Consider the following 17,586-nt stretch of genomic DNA (forward strand, 5'->3'; position numbering starts at 1 on the left):
TAAAGATAGAATTGTGTCCACCTATTTTCTAGAACAGCTAGCGTCTCTACTTCCCAAATCTCTTAAATTCTTGCCCTGGTTTACATTTTAGAAACTTATCTATTCTAGCCTGAATGACTTCCTTAACCATTAAGATTAAACAGAAATGGTATTCCAAAATATAAATCTGATGATTATACTATTAGATTAAAATCCTTCATTGTTCTCTAGTTTGCTTCAGGATAAAGTTCAGTCTTAGCATAACAACACACTATGGAATCTTGTCTCTGATTCCTTTTAAAGTAGGTCCGGATACATACAAAGTAGCATATAAAAATTTTATTCTCTCCTTCAGTAGTAGCTCCCGTGCTCCCTTTTCTGTCTTGAAAACACCTACTTATTCTTCATAAATTAGCTGCCCACTCTCAAAGTATCTAGGTGTTTATTACTCTGTAGCAGTTGGCTCACAGTCCCTTGCTTTAACCTTCATCCTATTTTATAATTATTTGTACTTTGGGACTGTGAGCCCCTCAAGGTCAACAACCATAGTCTAGTCATTTTACATCCTCAAAACATAGCATTGGTCCTGGCACACAAGCAGGCTCTTAGCAAATATTTGCCAAATGAATAAGTCAATGATACACAACTGAAAAAGAGCCACCCTTAATAAATAACAAGAGGGCTTCCCTGGTGGCTCAGTGGTAAAGAATCCGCCTGCCAGTGCAGGAGATGCAAGAGACATGGGTTCAATGCCTGGTCCGGGAAGATCTCACGCACCATGGAACAACTAAGCCTGTGAGCCACAATTATTGAGCCTGTGCTCTAGAGCCCAGGGGCCACAATGACTGAAGCGCATGAGCCATAAAGCTTGTGTTCTGCAGCAAGAGAAGCCATTGAAAAGAGCATCCCACACACCACAGCTAGAGGATAGCCCTAGCTAGCCACAGCTAGAGAAGAGCCCACACAGCAACGAAGGCCCAGCACAGCCAAAAATAAAATAATAATAAAATTTAAGTAAACAACATGAGACGTGAATGCTATGAAATAGCCTTCACTCTAGCTTGGAAGAGGAAACAGGTTAAAGGGAAGGCCTGGTCCCGCCTCAGCCTGCACTGTACGTCCACTAGTATTGTGTAGGGTTCCAGGGGCCCGTGGAACCTTGGGACTGCTATGTCTACAGTGTCCCCTGAACCCGTGTTTATGAGGCCAAGTAACCTGGAGGACCACAGAACTTTGTGTGTGTGTGTCTATTTGGCTCCTCAGAAGCCTCACTTCATTTTTGAAAATTTTAAGAAGGTTTATTTATTTATGGCTGCCCCAGGTCTTCATCACTGCTCTCGGGCTTCTCTTCCTGCAGAGCATGGGCTCTAGACTGTGGGCTAGGTAGCTGTGGCGCCCCAGCTTAGCTCCTCAGCAGCATGTGCGATCTTCCCGAACCAAGGGTTGAACCCATGTCCTCTGCATCGGCAGGAAGATTGTTAACCACCTGACCACGCGATCACAGAACTTGAAGTGCCTTATTGACAGCCACCTCCATGTTCAAGAAAGGGAATCTAGATTTACAACCAAATTATTTTAACTCTCAACCACAGTTTCAAAAAAAAATCATCATTGGTAATTTGCAATGTTAGTAACAATAAAGGAAGTGATCAATAGCTCCTGGCAGATTTTTATGTATATGCAACTCTCCCCTGGAGAAGGCAATGGCACCTCTCTCCAGTACTCTTGCCTGGAAATTCCCATGGATGGAGGAGCCTGGTGGGCTGCAGTCCATGGGGTCGATAAGAGTCGGACACGACTGAGCGACTTCCCTTTCACTTTTCACTTTCACGCATTGGAGAAGAAAATGGCAACCCACTCCAGTGTTCTTGCCTGGAGAATCCCAGGGACGGGGGAGCCTGGTGGGCTGCCGTCTATGGGGTCGCACAGGGTCGGCACACGACTGAAGTGACTTAGCAGCAGCAGCAGCAACTCTCCCCTAAGCACAGATGTTGGAAACCAGAAAATTCCAAAGAAAACTTAATAGTTAAATATATAAGCAGTCCTTTAAATTCTTGTAGGCCAAGTTGATGATTTCCCCCCATGTTTTATCTTTCTACACCCGAGGGCCTCATAGAGTGCCAGCACCTATGGGTACTGAGTGTGAGTATTTAGTTCATGTTGATTGAAAAGTGTTGAAAGGAGACGCTTACTTTGAAAATTTCTTCCAACTTCATTTTTATCTTTCAAACCCAGACAAATAACAAGGAAAAACATGCTCGTTATTTTTTAAACCACTAACATTATGAGTGGTGCATGCGTGGGTGCTCAGTTGCTCATTTGTGTCCAATTCTTTGAAATCCCATGAACTGTCATCCATCAGCTTCTCTGTCCATGGGATTTTCCAAGAATACTGCAGTCATGTGCCATTTCCTTCTCCTTCCTTCTCCAAAACTGATATTAGTTTCTAAACCACTAACATCATGATGGGTATGATATAATTATCATGTACAATAAATGTACAAGATCAGATCAGATCAGTTGCTCAGTCATGTCCGACTCTTTGCGACCCTGTGAATCACAGCACGCCAGGCCTCCCTGTCCATCACCAACTCCCAAAGTTCACTGAGACTCATGTCCATCGAGTCAGCGATGCCATCCAGCCATCTCATCCTCTGTCGTCCCCTTCTCCTCCTGCCCCCAATCCCTCCCAGCATCACAGTCTTTTCAAATGAGTCAACTCTTCGCATGAGGTGGCCAAAGTACTGGAGTTTCAGCTTTAGCATCATTCCTTCCAAAGAAATCCCAGGGCTGATCTCCTTCAGAATGGACTGGTTGGATGTCCTTGCAGTCCAAGGGACTCTCAAGAGTCTTCTCCAACACCACAGTTCAAAAGCATCAATTCTTCAGCACTCAGCCTTCTTCACAGTCCAACTGTCACATCCATACATGACCACAGGAAAAACCATAGCCTTGACTAGACGAACCTTTGTTGGCAAAGTAATGTCTCTGCTTTTCAATACGCTGTCTAGGTTGGTCATAACTTTCCTTCCAAGGAGTAAGCGTCTTTTAGTTTCATGGCTGCAGTTACCATCTGTAGTGATTTTGGAGCCTAGAAAAATAAAGTCTGACACTGTTTCCACTGTTTCCCCATTTATTTCCCATGAAGTGGTGGGACTGGATGCCATGATCTTCGTTTTCTGAATGTTGAGCTTTAAGCCAACTTTTTCACTCTCCTCTTTCACTTTCATCAAGAGGCTTTTGAGTTCCTCTTCACTTTCTGCCATAAGGGTGGTGTCATCTGCGTATCTGAGGTTATTGATATTTCTCCCGGCAATCTTGATTCCAGCTTGTGTTTCTTCCAGTCCAGCGTTTCTCATGATGTACTCTGTATATAAGTTAAATAAGCAGGGTGACAATATACAGCCTTGACGAACTCCTTTTCCTATTTGGAACCAGTCTGTTGTTCCATGTCCAGTTCTAACTGTTGCTTCCTGACCTGCATACAAATTTCTCAAGAGGCAGATCAGGTGGTCTGGTATTCCCATCTCTTTCAGAATTTTCCACAGTTTATTGTGATCCACACAGTCAAAGACTTTGGCATAGTCAAGAAAGCAGAAATAGATGTTTTTCTGGAACTCTCTTGCTTTTTCTATGATCCAGCAGATGTTGGCAATTTGATCTCTGGTTCCTCTGCCTTTTCTAAAACCAGCTTGAACATCAGGAAGGTCACGGTTCACATATTGCTGAAGCCTGGCTTGGAGAATTTTGAGCATTACTTTACTAGCATGTGAGATGAGTGCAATTGTGCAGTAGTTTGAGCATTCTTTGGCATTGCCTTTCTTTGGGATTGGAATGAAAACTGACCTTTTCCAGTCCTGTGGCCACTGCTGAGTTTTCCAAATTTGCTGGCATATTGAGTACAGCACTTTCTCAGCATCATCTTTCAGGATTTGGAATAGTTCAACTGGAATTCCATCACCTCCACTAGCTTTGTTCATAGTGATGCTTTCTAAGGCCCACTTGACTTCACATTCCAGGATGTCTGGCTCTAGGTCAGTGATCACACCATTGTGATTATCTGGGTCATGAAGATCTTTTTGTACAGTTCTTATGTGTATTCTTGCCATCTCTTCTTAATATCTTCTGCTTCTGTTAGGTCCATACTATTTCTGTCCTTTATCGAGCTCATCTTTACATGAAATGTTCCTTTGGTATCTCTGATTTTCTTGAAGAGATCCCTAGTTTTTCCCATTTTGTTGTTTTCCTCTATTTCTTTGCATTGATAAAGTCATGTTCAAAAGGTAATAGGTCAGAAAGAAATAGGCCTGTATCACAGGGAAGCAAGTCCCAAATTTCTTTTTCTACTTGTATGGTCTACAGAGTTAAAAGTTTGAATAGTAAGACATAGTATAGGCTATCAAGAAGTCAAGGGATGGGAAAGAGTTATATTGAGAAAGTATGGGATATTTGGCCATTTTGTAAATAGTTGAATATCACTAATTTCATATGGTTCAACCTAATAGCAAAAAGAAAAGGAAAATTGAGGGCAAGTATTTCTAAAATAAAAGATATGTACATGCCATGTTAATGCTTTGAAAGACTCAACAGAATGAAGATGGCCCTTCTGTATTAGAACCATCAGGGGCTGAACAGCATATTGTTAAGATATGGATTTAAAGACAGACCTCGTTTAATTGAATTCTGTATATGCCACTTATTGTGTGGTCTTGTCTTCTGCCTCAGTTTCTTTGCCTGTAAAAGGGAAAAATAATTATACTTCATTGGTGTTTTGAGTAGATTAAATAAAATAAAAGTGTAACGAGCTTAGAAATGTGCTTTCGTAGCAGCCAATTTTTTACTACATGCATGATGCTATTTCTATCAACCAGAAAGGAAACCATAATGTTAGCATTCATTTCTGTGAGAGCAATTAAGAATTTGGAGTTCCTGAGTACTTTTGTGTATTTATTAGAGAAGATCAGGCTTTAGGGTCAAGCAGATTTGGATTTCTCTTTGTGGGAATTTATTTAAGTATCATCTTTTTCAACTGAAAAATGAGCAAAAGATGTACCTAATTCATATGGTGGTTGTGAAAAGTAAATGAAATTATTTATGTAAAGTCCTCAAAGGAAAACTCATGAAGCACTTAGGCACCCCACTCCAGTACTCTTGCCTAGAAAATCCCATGGACGGAGGAGCCTGGTAGGCTGCAGTCCATGGGGTCACGAAGAGTCGGACACGACTGAGCGACTTCACTTTCACTTTCCTACATTAGAGAAGGAAATGGCAACCCATTCCAGTGTTCTTGCCTGGAGAATCCCAGGGACAGCGGAGCCTGGTGGGCTGCCGTCTATGGGGTTGCACAGAGCCGGACACAACTGAAGCCACTTAGCAGCATCAGCAGCATTACTATTAATAATTAACTACATTGACCTGAGTGTAGAACTGACCTGCATATATTATTAGTTTCCTAAAATTAACCAAGTCAAAAAAAAAAAGGTTATAATGTCATTTATTTTACAAAGTTATCCTTGAATATTCTGTAATAGTCATTAATTTTTTAAGTGAATTAGATTTTTAGAAATATAAATTCTGTAGATGCATTCAGTTTCATGTAATTTGTACATGTAAACAATGTTGTAATTTCAAAATGAATACCACATAGAAACACTAAAAATACTGTTTAATGTATCTTAAAAATTACAGTGTCTAGTTGTAGAGTTCTATATGACAAAATGTGAAAAAAAATACAATGAAACAAAAATTGCGTTCGGTCTTCTGGTAAACAGAGGCTTGTTGTTGTGTAGTTACTCAGTCATGTTCATGTTCAACCCTTGGCAACCCCATGGACCGCAGCCCACCAGGCTCCTGCGTCCGTGGGATTTCCCAAGCAAGAATGCTGGAGTCGTTGCCATTTCCTTCTGGAGGGGACCTTCCCAACCTGGGGATGGAACCCATATCTCCTGCATTTGCAGGCAGATTCTTTACCGCTGAGCCCCCAGGAAAGCCCAAACAAAGTCACATTTGGTTGTTTGTTACAATAAAGGAGGCAACAAAAGGATTGATGGAGCCTAGTGAGAGTGGTGCCATTTACCTGCAGGGACAGCTCCTGCTCTGCTTCCCTTCCTTAAATCTCCATTTAGCTCTGACACAGTGGTGCCACCATTCATAAGCTTCAATTCTAAGGAAATGTTCTTCCAAACAGAATGTTCCTAAAAGTGATGTAATTTAAAAGGTGGGGAAGAAAAAGCAAGTCTATTTGCTAAAAACTCAGAAGATTTGGAGAAAAGCAGATAGAACATAAATGAGAGAAGATCAGCTTAGATTGAATCTTCAAATTGTTGTGAGAGGCATTTGTTTAGAAAGACACTAATCAAAATCCATCTGTGCAGAGAGAAAAAGAATAAATTGAAAGATGATATCACTGAGATGTGTTTGATTAATGTAAAGGACAACACTAATGGTTATAGAAAAAGTACTTTTATAGAACTTGAAAAGATAGAATTGATACACAACTTCATAAGACTTCATTGGCCAGGAATGTATTTCCCCCTGAGGCTCAAAAGCTTTAAAGCCACATAAAATATTTCATTGTTTTGTGATTCATGGTGCTAGGATATCTTACATCACACTCAGTTAAAGAACAGGGCCTGTTTTCCCCACATCAGCTTTGCACAGAGAAACTGAGGAACGCAAAAGCAAGTGACAGTCAGGAGTAAAATCGTCACTTTTACATTAAACATTTCTGTTCACTTCTTGTTTTGTATCGCCACACCTTACTCTGAACTTGTTGCTTCCCCTATGACTGTGTACTCATATATTTTTCAATATCTGTCAGTCTGCAACAGTTGAGTTTTGGTCTGAACAAGACAGATGGTGCCTGAAGGTCCCTTCTACAGGCATTTGCTTTGACTTTCAAAGGAATGAGTCAGAATGACAGAGTGGTTAAAGTTCAGTGTTTGGTTTCAGACAGGCCCAGTTTAAATGCAAGACCTGGCTTATTTACTTCAAGTCTATAAGTCGTACTTTCCTTAACTGTGAAATAGATACTGTAATAATTCTTACTGCACTTGAATATTGAGAGTATTAATCGCATATAAGACAGCCAGAATAGTGCCTGGCACATGGTAAAAACTAAAGGCACAATAAATTATTTTTGAGCTCTTCATTAGATAATGTTTCAAAAATTGTAGCAATAGCATTTACTTATTAGGATGGGAAGTCAAGTCCTTCTTGATTCATGAAGTGTCCTTAAGTTATAACAATCTCTTCTGCATTTGACACTAATTGCACACTTAAGATACCTCTATTATTATTTTCCATGGCAGGGTAGAGATTATTGCCTCAAAGCATTAGATAAAAAGAACAGAAAATAGACTTCTACTTCTGGCAAGAGGGAGGACATATACTTTTCCCTACTTCTCTCACTAAGTATATTTAAACAGTCCACACATTCTCTGTAAAACAAACATAAAGAGACTCTGAAAGGTGGAGAAAAGAAGGCAGACCAGCTAGGAATTTTGGAACCCAAGGAATGACATGGCAATTAATTCCCTGAGTTTTCTTTTTGCCTCATGCATCCTGGACTGGCGGCTTCTCTCGTGGGTTAGTGGTAAAGAATTTAAGAATTTTAAAATTCTTTGATTAAAAAAGACCCATAGCTAAAAATGGAATTCTAAAAAAAAAATGTTTAAGTAACCTATAGAAAGACAGGAAAGAGAAAACAGAAATTGATGGTGAATGATAATGCTTTCCTCCTAAGATCAGGAATAAGGAAAGGATGTCTACTCTCACCACTCTTCTTCAACATAGCTCTAGAAGGTTCTAGCCAGTGCAGTACAGCAAGAAAAAGAAATAAAAGGCATACTGATCAGAAAGGCAGAGATAAAACTGTTTCTATTTGCAAATGACATAATTGTCTATAGAAAATCCTAGAGAATCTACAAAAAACTTAAAATCAGTGAATTCATCGAGGTCACATAATACAAAGTAAGCATATTAAAGCTGATTCTGTTTCTATATACCAGCAATTAACATGTGGACACCAACATTAAAATAAAATATTACCCTACAATGACCCTACAATCACTCCATGGCAAATAGAAGGGGGAAAAACGGAAACAGAAACAGATTTTATTTTCTTGGGCTCCAAAATCACTGTGGGTGGTGACTGCAGCCACAAAATTAAAAGATGCTCACTCCTCGGAAGAAAAGCTATGACAAACCTAGACAGCATATTAAAAAGCAGACAGCACTTTGCCGACAAAGGTCCGTCTAGTCAAAGCTATGGTTTTTCCAGTAGGCATGTAAAGATGTGAGTTCAACCATAAAGGGGAAGGCTGAGCACCGAAGAATCAATGCTTTTGAACTGTGGTGCTGGAGAAGACTTGAGAGTCCCTTAGACATCAAGGAGATCAAAACAGTCAATCCTAAAGGAAACCAACCCTGAATATTCATTGGAAGGACTTATGCTGAAGCTGAAGCTCCAATACTTTGACCACGTGATACAAAGAGCTGACTCACTGAAAAAGACCCTAATGCTGGGAAATATTGAGGGCAGGAAGAGAAAGGGGTGACAGACGATGAGATGGCATCACTGACTCAATGGACATGAGTTTGAGCAAACTCTGGGAGATAGTGAAGGGCAGGGAACCTACCATGCTGCAGCCCATGGGGTTGCAAAGAATTGAATATGACAGCAACTGAACAACAATTCAAAAAAATGAAATACTTAGGTGTAAATATCACAAAACATGGGTAGATTTTCTATTCTGAAAACTACAAAACACCAGTGGAAAAAAGAATAAAGGTCTAAATAAATGAAGAAATATATTGTTTTTGTGGGTTGGAAGAATCAACATAGTAAAGATGACAATACTCCCTGATTTGATATACAAAGTTAATGTAACTGCTATCCAAATTCTAGTAAGATTTTTGTAGATACAAACAAAATGACTCTAATATGTATACAGCAGGACAAAGGAAGTAAAATAGTTAAGACAATTTTGGAAAAGAAAAGATTAAAATGAGAGGAATCAACACTGTCAATTTCAAGATTTATTATATAGCTTCTTTAATCAAGACAGTCTGGTACTGATGGAAAGAAAGATACAGAGATCAGTGGGATGGGTTAGAGAGTCCAGAGATTTTTGACAAAGGTACAAGTGTTACTCAATGGAAGAAAGGTAGCCTTTTTTTAAAAAAAATGGTGGTAGAGCAACTGGACATTCATTAAAAAAAAGAATCTCAACCTAATCTCAGATCTTACCCAAAAAGTTAAATCAAACTGGATCATGGACATAAATGTAAAATATTAGGCAGAAACCAATACAATTCTGTAAAGCAATTATCCTTCAATTAAAAAATAAATAAATAAAAATTTTAGACAAAAACATAAAAGAAAATCTTTGAGATCTAGAAACAAAGCATTCTTAGACTTGACACCAAAACCCTGATCTATCAAAGGGAAAACTGATGAATTGACCTTCATCAAAATTTTTAAATTTACTGTACAAAAGATCTTGTTAAGAGGATGAAAAGACAAAGACTAGTGTTTAGAAGACATAAAGAATTCTCAAAACTTAACAGTTAAAAAAAAAAATCCAGTTAGAAAATCAGCAAAAGACATAGCAACATTTCATTGAAAAGAATAATAGATAGTAAATAAGCACATGAAAAGGTGTTTGACAAAATTAGCACCAATAGGGAAATACGAATTAAGAATACAGTGATAAATCACTACATTATCTTTCAGAAAAGCTGAAATAAAAAGAAGTGGTGAAAATCCTGGTGAGGACAGGGGAAAACTGGATCATTCCTACATTTCTGGTAGGAATGTAGAATGGCACATTCTCTGGAAAATAGCAATTTCTTTAAAAAATAAACATGCAACTACATAACGGCCCAATAATTGTGCTTCTGGGCATTTATCCCAGAGAAATAAAAACTTATGTTGTCACAAAACCTGCATACAAATGCTCATAGCAGCTTGATTTATAAGAGCCCAGAACTGAAAAGAACCTAGATGTCCTCGGTGGGTCAACAGCTAACCATTGCTGGCACATCCGTATCAGGGACTACTCTTCAGCAATAAGAAAGTATGAACTCTGGATACGTGAACAATCTAGATAGATCTCCAGAGAAGTATGAAGAGAGAAAACGTAAATGGTAGAACTTTACATACTATACGGTTCCATCTATATATCATTTTCGAATTGATAAAATTGTAGAAACAGAGAACAAAGCGGTAGTCCCAGGGGCTAAGTAGGGTGTAGGAGTAGCAGGAATTCTTTTTTTTTTAAATTTTTTAAATTGAAGGATAATTGCTTTACAGAATTGTGTTAGTTTCTGTTAAACATTAACATCAATCACCCATAGGTATTCATATATCCCTCCCCTCTTGAACCTCCCTCCGACCTTCCTCCCCATCCCACCCCTCTGTGTCATTACAGAGCCCTAGTTTGAGTTCCTTGAGTCATCGGAAAATTTCCATTGGCTCTCTAATTTACATATGGTAATGTAAGTTTCCATGTTACTCAATTGAGGGATTCTTGTGTTGTTGTAATTGATCTGTATCTTAACTATATTAACATCAGTATCCTGGTTGTGAAACGGTACTGTAATTGTGTAAAATATTACCATGGACTGGGTAAATGGTGCATAGAATTTCTACATTACTTTTCACAACTGCATGTGAATATGTAATTTTCTGAAACTAAAAAATTTAATTGGAAAAAAAAAGGATCAGAAGTCCTGGATTCTGGTCCTATGTGCAGATGATTAAATTACTCAGCTTTAGTTTACTCATCTGTAAGACGGAAGAAATGATATCTGCACTATATCCTAAAGTGAAGTGAAGTAAAAGTCTCTCAGTCATGTCTGACTCTTTGCAACCCCATGGACTATACAGTCCATGGAATTCTCCAGGCCAGAATCCTGGAGTGGGTTGCTTTTCCCTTTTCCAGGGGATCTTTCGAACCCAGGGATGGATCCCAGGTCTCCCACATTGCAGGTGGATTCTTTACCAGCTGAGCCACAAGGGAAGCCCTATATCCTGGAAATGGCAAATAAAGACAAAAGAATTTTAAGAATTTTCACAGAGCTGCAAACCTGGAACCTGACTTTTAGAACAGGAGGGATATTAGTAATTTCTTAAGTCATTAGTCTCCAAAGTATTTTTTTTCTGGACCACAGGGACTGCAGGTTGGGCATCATGGAAAATGATGAGAAGCAGAGTAGAAAGTGCTTCTTATACAACCTTCTCCTTCTAACATCCCACTCCTGTTCCCTCCCCACTCAAGCTTGTTTTCATTTATTTTCCATATTAGACTTCTGAAGAATCTTGTAGAAGTGTTTCTTACTTAAGGCATTTCAAAAACAATGCTTCTTGTCCTAATCTTTCATTTTATTGACTAGGAGACTGGTAACCAGAGAAGTTTAGAGGTTTAGTGACTTATTCAAGACATTAAGATAGTTGGTGGTGGAGCTGAGAACAGAACTAGGGCCGCTGACCCTTAGTCCAGTCCCCGCCACCGCCCCCCTCCCAATCACGGTGTAAATAGCTTAAGCAGGTAATAAATTTGCTAACGTAGTAACACTTATTGTTGTCTAGAGACGTAACTTTATACAGCTTTCTTTAAACAGATGGGTTGAATTTATAGACATGTTGGTAATGGTGCTATGGATATTGTTTACAGGTGGGTGGAATTCAGGGAGTGCCGTACTCCAGTTAGTGTACATATTTGGGAAAAGCTTGCTGGTGCCACCTAGTGGTTCAAGTATAGATATGACTAGTACTTCAGAAGACATTTTATGTCCCCCCTTTTGTTAATGCTGTTTTAATTAATGTACTAAAAGTCATTGCCAGCTACCTCAGCCACTTTACCTCTATGATGTTTTAGGTGAAAATGCTTTTCTAAATATAAAATAAGAGATGTTTTTGGTTTAGCTATAAAGTTTATATCTGCTAATTAAAAACTTTCTTCTTGATAGAGCAAATTATTTATTTTCAAACCCAGATTGTTAATTACAACTAATTTTTAAGTCAGAATAGTGAATCCTTACTTAGTACAGATCCTTAGGACTCCTGTAAAACTAATAGCCAAGTTTAAAAGTATTAACATTCTTTCTTTTTTTTTTTTTACAAAATCTGCAATTAGGACCTTTTACTAAATTAAATATTACTGTGTAAAAAAAACTTATCATTAAAAAGAATACATTTGAATCAGTTCTAATGAGGTGGATGAAACTGGAGCCTATTATACAGAGTGAAGTAAGCCAGAAGGAAAAACACCGATACAGTATACTAACGCATATATATGGAATTTAGAAAGATGGTAACAATAACCCGGTGTATGAGACAGCAAAAGAGACACTGATGTATAGAACAGTCTTAAGGACTCTGTGGGAGAGGGAGAGGGTGGGAAGATTTGGGAGAATGGCATTGAAACATGTAAAATATCATGTAAGAAACAAGTTGCCAGTCCAGGTTCGATGCATGATACTGGATGCTTGGAGCTAGTGCACTGGGACGACCCAGAGGGATGGTATGGGGAGAGAGGAGGGAGGAGGGTTCAGGATGGGGAACACATGTATACCTGTGGCAGATTCATTTTGATATTTGGCAAAACTAATACAATTATGTAAAGTTTAAAAATAAAATAAAATTAGAAAAAAAAAAAAAACTTATGACCATGTTAAAGACTAATATCATAAGGATCACAATTAGAAAGGTTTTAACTCTTTGAAGTTTTCTAATGTGCATATCTTTCTTTCAATGAAAACTTATACTTTAAGAAATATAATTTTTTCCTAACATCAAAGCAATTATTTGAGCAAACCAATCCCTTGCAACAACTATTGAAAACTTAAAATGCTTAATTACTTCTATATTCTCACCGTATAACAATTTTCTTTCTTTTATGAGGGGTCATGAAAGGAGTGAATCATAAAATAATTTGTTTGCTAAAGGTGTTATTAACTTTAGAGATTGCTGGTCCTCTGGGCTGGCCCACTTACCAAAGCTATTTTCAGAACAGTTATGACAAGGATGACTAAATACTCAAATACGTAAAAGATACTTGGTAGACAAGTATAAGGGAAATTGTTAACAAGCCTGTGGAGGGAATCTGAGCAGGATGCAAAAGCAGACATTGAGAAAAATGGGACCAGTGGCAGAAAAGAGAAAAACATTTAAGGAACTGAGGTGAGGTACCATCATGGGCAAAAGTGAAAAAGGTCTGAGAAAATGCTGAAAAAAGTTTAACTACAGGAAAAATTTAGAAAACATAGTTACATGCTCACTTAAAAATTTTAACCTGTGCAAAGCTGAACAAAAATTTCAACCTGAACAATGTATGCTGTTGTTTCCGCTTTATTTTAGTAATTCAATGTTTTTAACTATTGAGTAGAGGTACATTTTCACATCAATTTAAAAAGAGATTAAGAAAACATGCAAATATAGCCCCTTTCCAAGGACTTGGATCGGAGATGAAGTTTATGGGTAGCACTCATTAGTCACGTCAGGTAATGTTAAGTTCATTATGCAAGTTACCTACTGACTTAACAGAAGCTCTGAACTCTATTGGAATACCTTCAGATTTTTGCAGTAAAAACAGTTCAGACTGAATGAAGACAGGTGGGAACAAAATAGATTTTGAAAGAAAGTACATGAGATCTTTTATGCAGACTTCCTGAAGTCACAGGAAATGGACATGGAGTCAGATATTGGTCAGATCCCGGCTTTGTTGCTCATGCTGTGAGCTCATGACTTTAGTTTCTTCTGTAAAGTGGGAATCATACAGCTTCTGATGGTTGTTAAGAGGATTAAATCATATGCGCACGCACACACACACACACACACGTTAAGGTGCTTATAATGCTTGGCATACAGTGGGTGATTAAGAAATGTTAATTTCTTTTTTCTTTGGGACTAAACATACCAGACGATATTTAGTAAAGCAGTCAGCAGAGCATTCTTTCCCATGGTCTTTTGGTTTCACTGGCAGCACAGACTTGAACTGGCAAAGAAGTCACGAGCTGTTTTTAATAAGTCTCACATAAAATTCTTAATGCCCTAAGAATCTATTATTACATATAATTATAACAAGTAGGTTTTGTGCCTAGGGATACATATTTTTAAATCTTCTAATAATTACAAGATAGGGAAATTCACTTGTTCCATTTTAACCTGAGGTCACAAATTTTTTAGTTTAGAGCCAACATGAAACTTTTCAAAGAATAAGGAAATAATAAGTATGTAGGCTACAAAAAGAGTACTTCTATTTTTAGGATTGTGAGCGTGCTTAAGTTGCTTCCATCGTGTCCAACTCTTTGTGAAACTATGGACTGTAGCCTGCAAGGCTCCTCTGTCGATGGGGATTCTCCAAGCAAGAAAACTGGAGTGAGTTGACATACCTTCCTTCAGGGGATCTTCCCGACCCAGGGATCAAACCAGAACCAGGGTCTCTCATGTCTCTTGCATTGGCAGCTGGGTTCTTTACCACTAGTGCCACCTGGGAAATCGCTTTTTAGGATTAGTATCAACCAAATGGACTTCCTTGGCGGCTCAGATGGTAAAGAATCTTCCTGCAATGTGGGAGACTGCGGGTTCAATCAACCAAATGTGAAAAGCCAGTGGCATCTAAAGAGATTATTGTATGGACTAAGATTTGAGAAAATACTCTTGCTCTTACTAACATTTGCAAAGATGTAAAAATAAATACAGAGTATAAACTTTAAGGATTCTATTTAAGACTCACTACCCCTTGCAGTGTTATTACTGTTCAAAATCCAAAACATAAACATGCCATAACTGGTAAAATGCCACTATTGAGATGTAGTGTCTACATGAGGCCTCCTCAACAACAATTTAAAACTCACACACTCTCATCACATTAATAAGTTGTGCCTATAGGCATCCAGTCTTAATGCAGTAGTTTACTAATAATGAATGAAGCAAAAGGAAAAAGATGGTTGGCACATCGATAAAGGACAAGTTCAGCCCTTTCTTAAAAATCTGGAAATATTTAAAGTAACATTATAAATGGAAAATTTAAATAAACTTTTAAAACTTTGAGTACTAGTTATATGTAAGAAATAGTACCTAAGTATGACTACTTATATAGCTTTGCCATTTAAATCTTGCTTAATATTTCTGTTATTAAGTCACTAAATATGTCTGTCTCCTCTAATTTAAAACATAAAAGTCCTTCGACACTGTTCTTTGCTTTTTCAAATTCACTTTATTGTCTCTTTGTTTACATCTAGTAGTATTCTGTCCGGTCGGTCATTCAGTCGTTCATTTGACCACTCAGGTCGGGATGTGTCTGACAACACGGCCAGGCGTGGGCGTGCGCTGTCCTTCCTCCTGCATGCGTTCCAGCCAGGGCTGCAGGAGACACACAGCAGTGCATTTCTTCCGTCTGAGCAGCTACTGAACTTGCCTTCAGCGTGGTTACAGTTCACCTCTTAGCCTCCTTTCTTCTGTCTCAGGGAAAGAGGTATGTGTGCAAGTGAGGACAGGGGCTTCCAAACGTTGTTCCAGCCCCCAGATCCTGACGGAAAGGAAAGATGGGGTGAGCCACACAGTTTCACCCACCGGCATGTGCTCAGAGGCCCTGAAGGTGTGAGGACAGGGAGTGCCTTTCACACCTGCAGTGTAAGTTACCAGCACCCACCTCCCTTGCTCTTCACTCGTCACTCACAGCTCTCTAACATCCCAGCCTATTTGCCCAAGGATTCTTTTCCCTGATTAGGAGACACTGACCAAAAGGCTATATAAGACCAGTCGCAACTCTGTGATTCTACAGTGCTCACTACATCTTTCTTTTTATTAAATTTCATCAATGACAAAATGCTTCATTGAACAGATATAACTATAATATTTGTTAAAATAATGAATATATTTTTTTGTTATAATAATGAATATCTTCTTTTTGTTATAATAGTATCTTTTTTTCCCCCTATGTCACTGAGCTGGTTTTATCTCCTAGCATATCATACACATTGTTCTTTCATGCTTAAAATAGCCTCTAGAATGGATTCAACTTGTACAACTGTAAAGGGAAGGAATGACTCATTTCAGGGCCTTAGACAAAAATAAGATGTGTTACTGACTTATGGTCTGGTGGAAGGAACTGATATACTCACGGTCAATTATAACACTGTGGCAGAGGCAGAAAGTGGTGCCATGAGAACCCAAAGAACACCAGGCTTCTTGAGAAGGGTGTATTTTAGCTGCGTTGTGACAGCTGCCTAGGAAACAAGGTACGAGGTGGGCAAAGGCCTGTTAAGTCCAAAGCCTGTTCTGAGAATGCAACTTTGTTTTCATGGATGGAGTGTAAAGAGGGTAAATCAAAGTCGGATCAAAGAGTTAAACCTGGCACAGTGCCTGAGCCCGGTCACACATTGTTTCCTCTGCTGGATTAGGGAGGAGGCTGCCTCACTGCGACGCACTACAGAGTTGTGTACCTTCTACCTTCCTGATGACAAAGAAACACACATTCATGATACAAACACAAGCATGGTGGAAAGAGATAATGAAGGAAGTTAAGGATTTTTGCAAAGTCTTTCCCCTACAAAACTCCATCAACGAGTTAATTTCCATGTTGTTGTTCAGTTGCTAAGTCGTGCCAACGCTTTGCGACCCCATGAACTGCAGCACACCAGGCTTCCCTGTCCTTCACTATCTCCTGAAGTTTGCTCAAACTCATATCCGTCGAGTCAGTGATGCCATCCAACCATCTCAACCTCCTTCATCCCCTTCTCCTTCTGCCCTCAATCTTGCCCAGCATTTTCCAATACACCTTTTCCTCAGTCTTTTCCAGTGAGTCAGCTCTTTGCATTAGGTGGCAAAAGTACTGGAGCTTCAACTTCAGCATCAGTCCTTCCAGTGAACACATGCATCACATCAGCTCCTTTAAAACATGAGGCTGGGGACTTCTCTGGCAGTCCAGTGGCTAAGACTCTGTGCTACCATGCAGGGGTCACGGGTTCAATCCCTGGTCAGGGAACTAGATCCCACCTACTGCAAGAAAAGATCCTGCATGCCATAACTAAGATTGAAGTACAGGTTATACCAGGCGGGAAGGTTACTACTAAAAGCCAAGAGAAAGTGATGCCAAGGAAATGTGCTATTTAAAATAGGGGAAAAGGGCTTGAGCAGAGATTGAAAGTGAATGTGAAAGCATTAGTTGCTCAGTTGTGTCTGACTCTGCAACCCACCAGGCTCTTCTGTCCATGGAATCTCCAGGCAAGATACTGGAGTGGGTGGCCATTCCCTTTGCCAGGGGATCTTCCCGATGCGGGGATTGAACCCGGGTTTCCTGCATTGCAGGCAGATTCTTTATCGTCTGAGTCACCAGGGAAGCTTAAATTATTTAAAACAGAGATTCTCTCAATCTCTCTGTTGCCTTACAGAGGTGCCTTATCTAAACCAGTCGTAAATTGTGTAATTAATAATTTTCAGTAATAGTTGAAATAGAACTGGTATATTGCATGTGGCAGGCATTCAGTAAATACCTATTAAATGAATTGTTTTCTAATTATTTAATAAGTTAGAGTAGAATCAGAGTTTCTTTGAAAATAATGTTCTCAGTTACTTGAATTCTAATATACTATCCAGAG

The 17,586-nt window shown here is 38.9% G+C and overlaps 1 long non-coding RNA gene across 1 annotated transcript; it reads right to left on the minus strand.

The window, feature by feature from the left end:
• Positions 1 to 15,183: 15,183 nt before the first annotated feature.
• On the minus strand, positions 15,184 to 16,309 carry LOC147371308 (uncharacterized). The gene is made up of 2 exons (XR_015163452.1): positions 16,111 to 16,309; positions 15,184 to 15,515 (listed from the first exon to the last, which is right to left on the minus strand). It is a non-coding gene; the product is annotated as an uncharacterized LOC147371308 (long non-coding RNA).
• Positions 16,310 to 17,586: the final 1,277 nt, after the last annotated feature.

The sequence above is a fragment of the Bos grunniens genome, chromosome 5 (assembly GCF_055505025.1).
Source record: "Bos grunniens cultivar Pamir isolate PY7600 chromosome 5, Bosgru_T2T1.0, whole genome shotgun sequence".
NCBI lineage: Eukaryota > Metazoa > Chordata > Mammalia > Artiodactyla > Bovidae > Bos > Bos grunniens.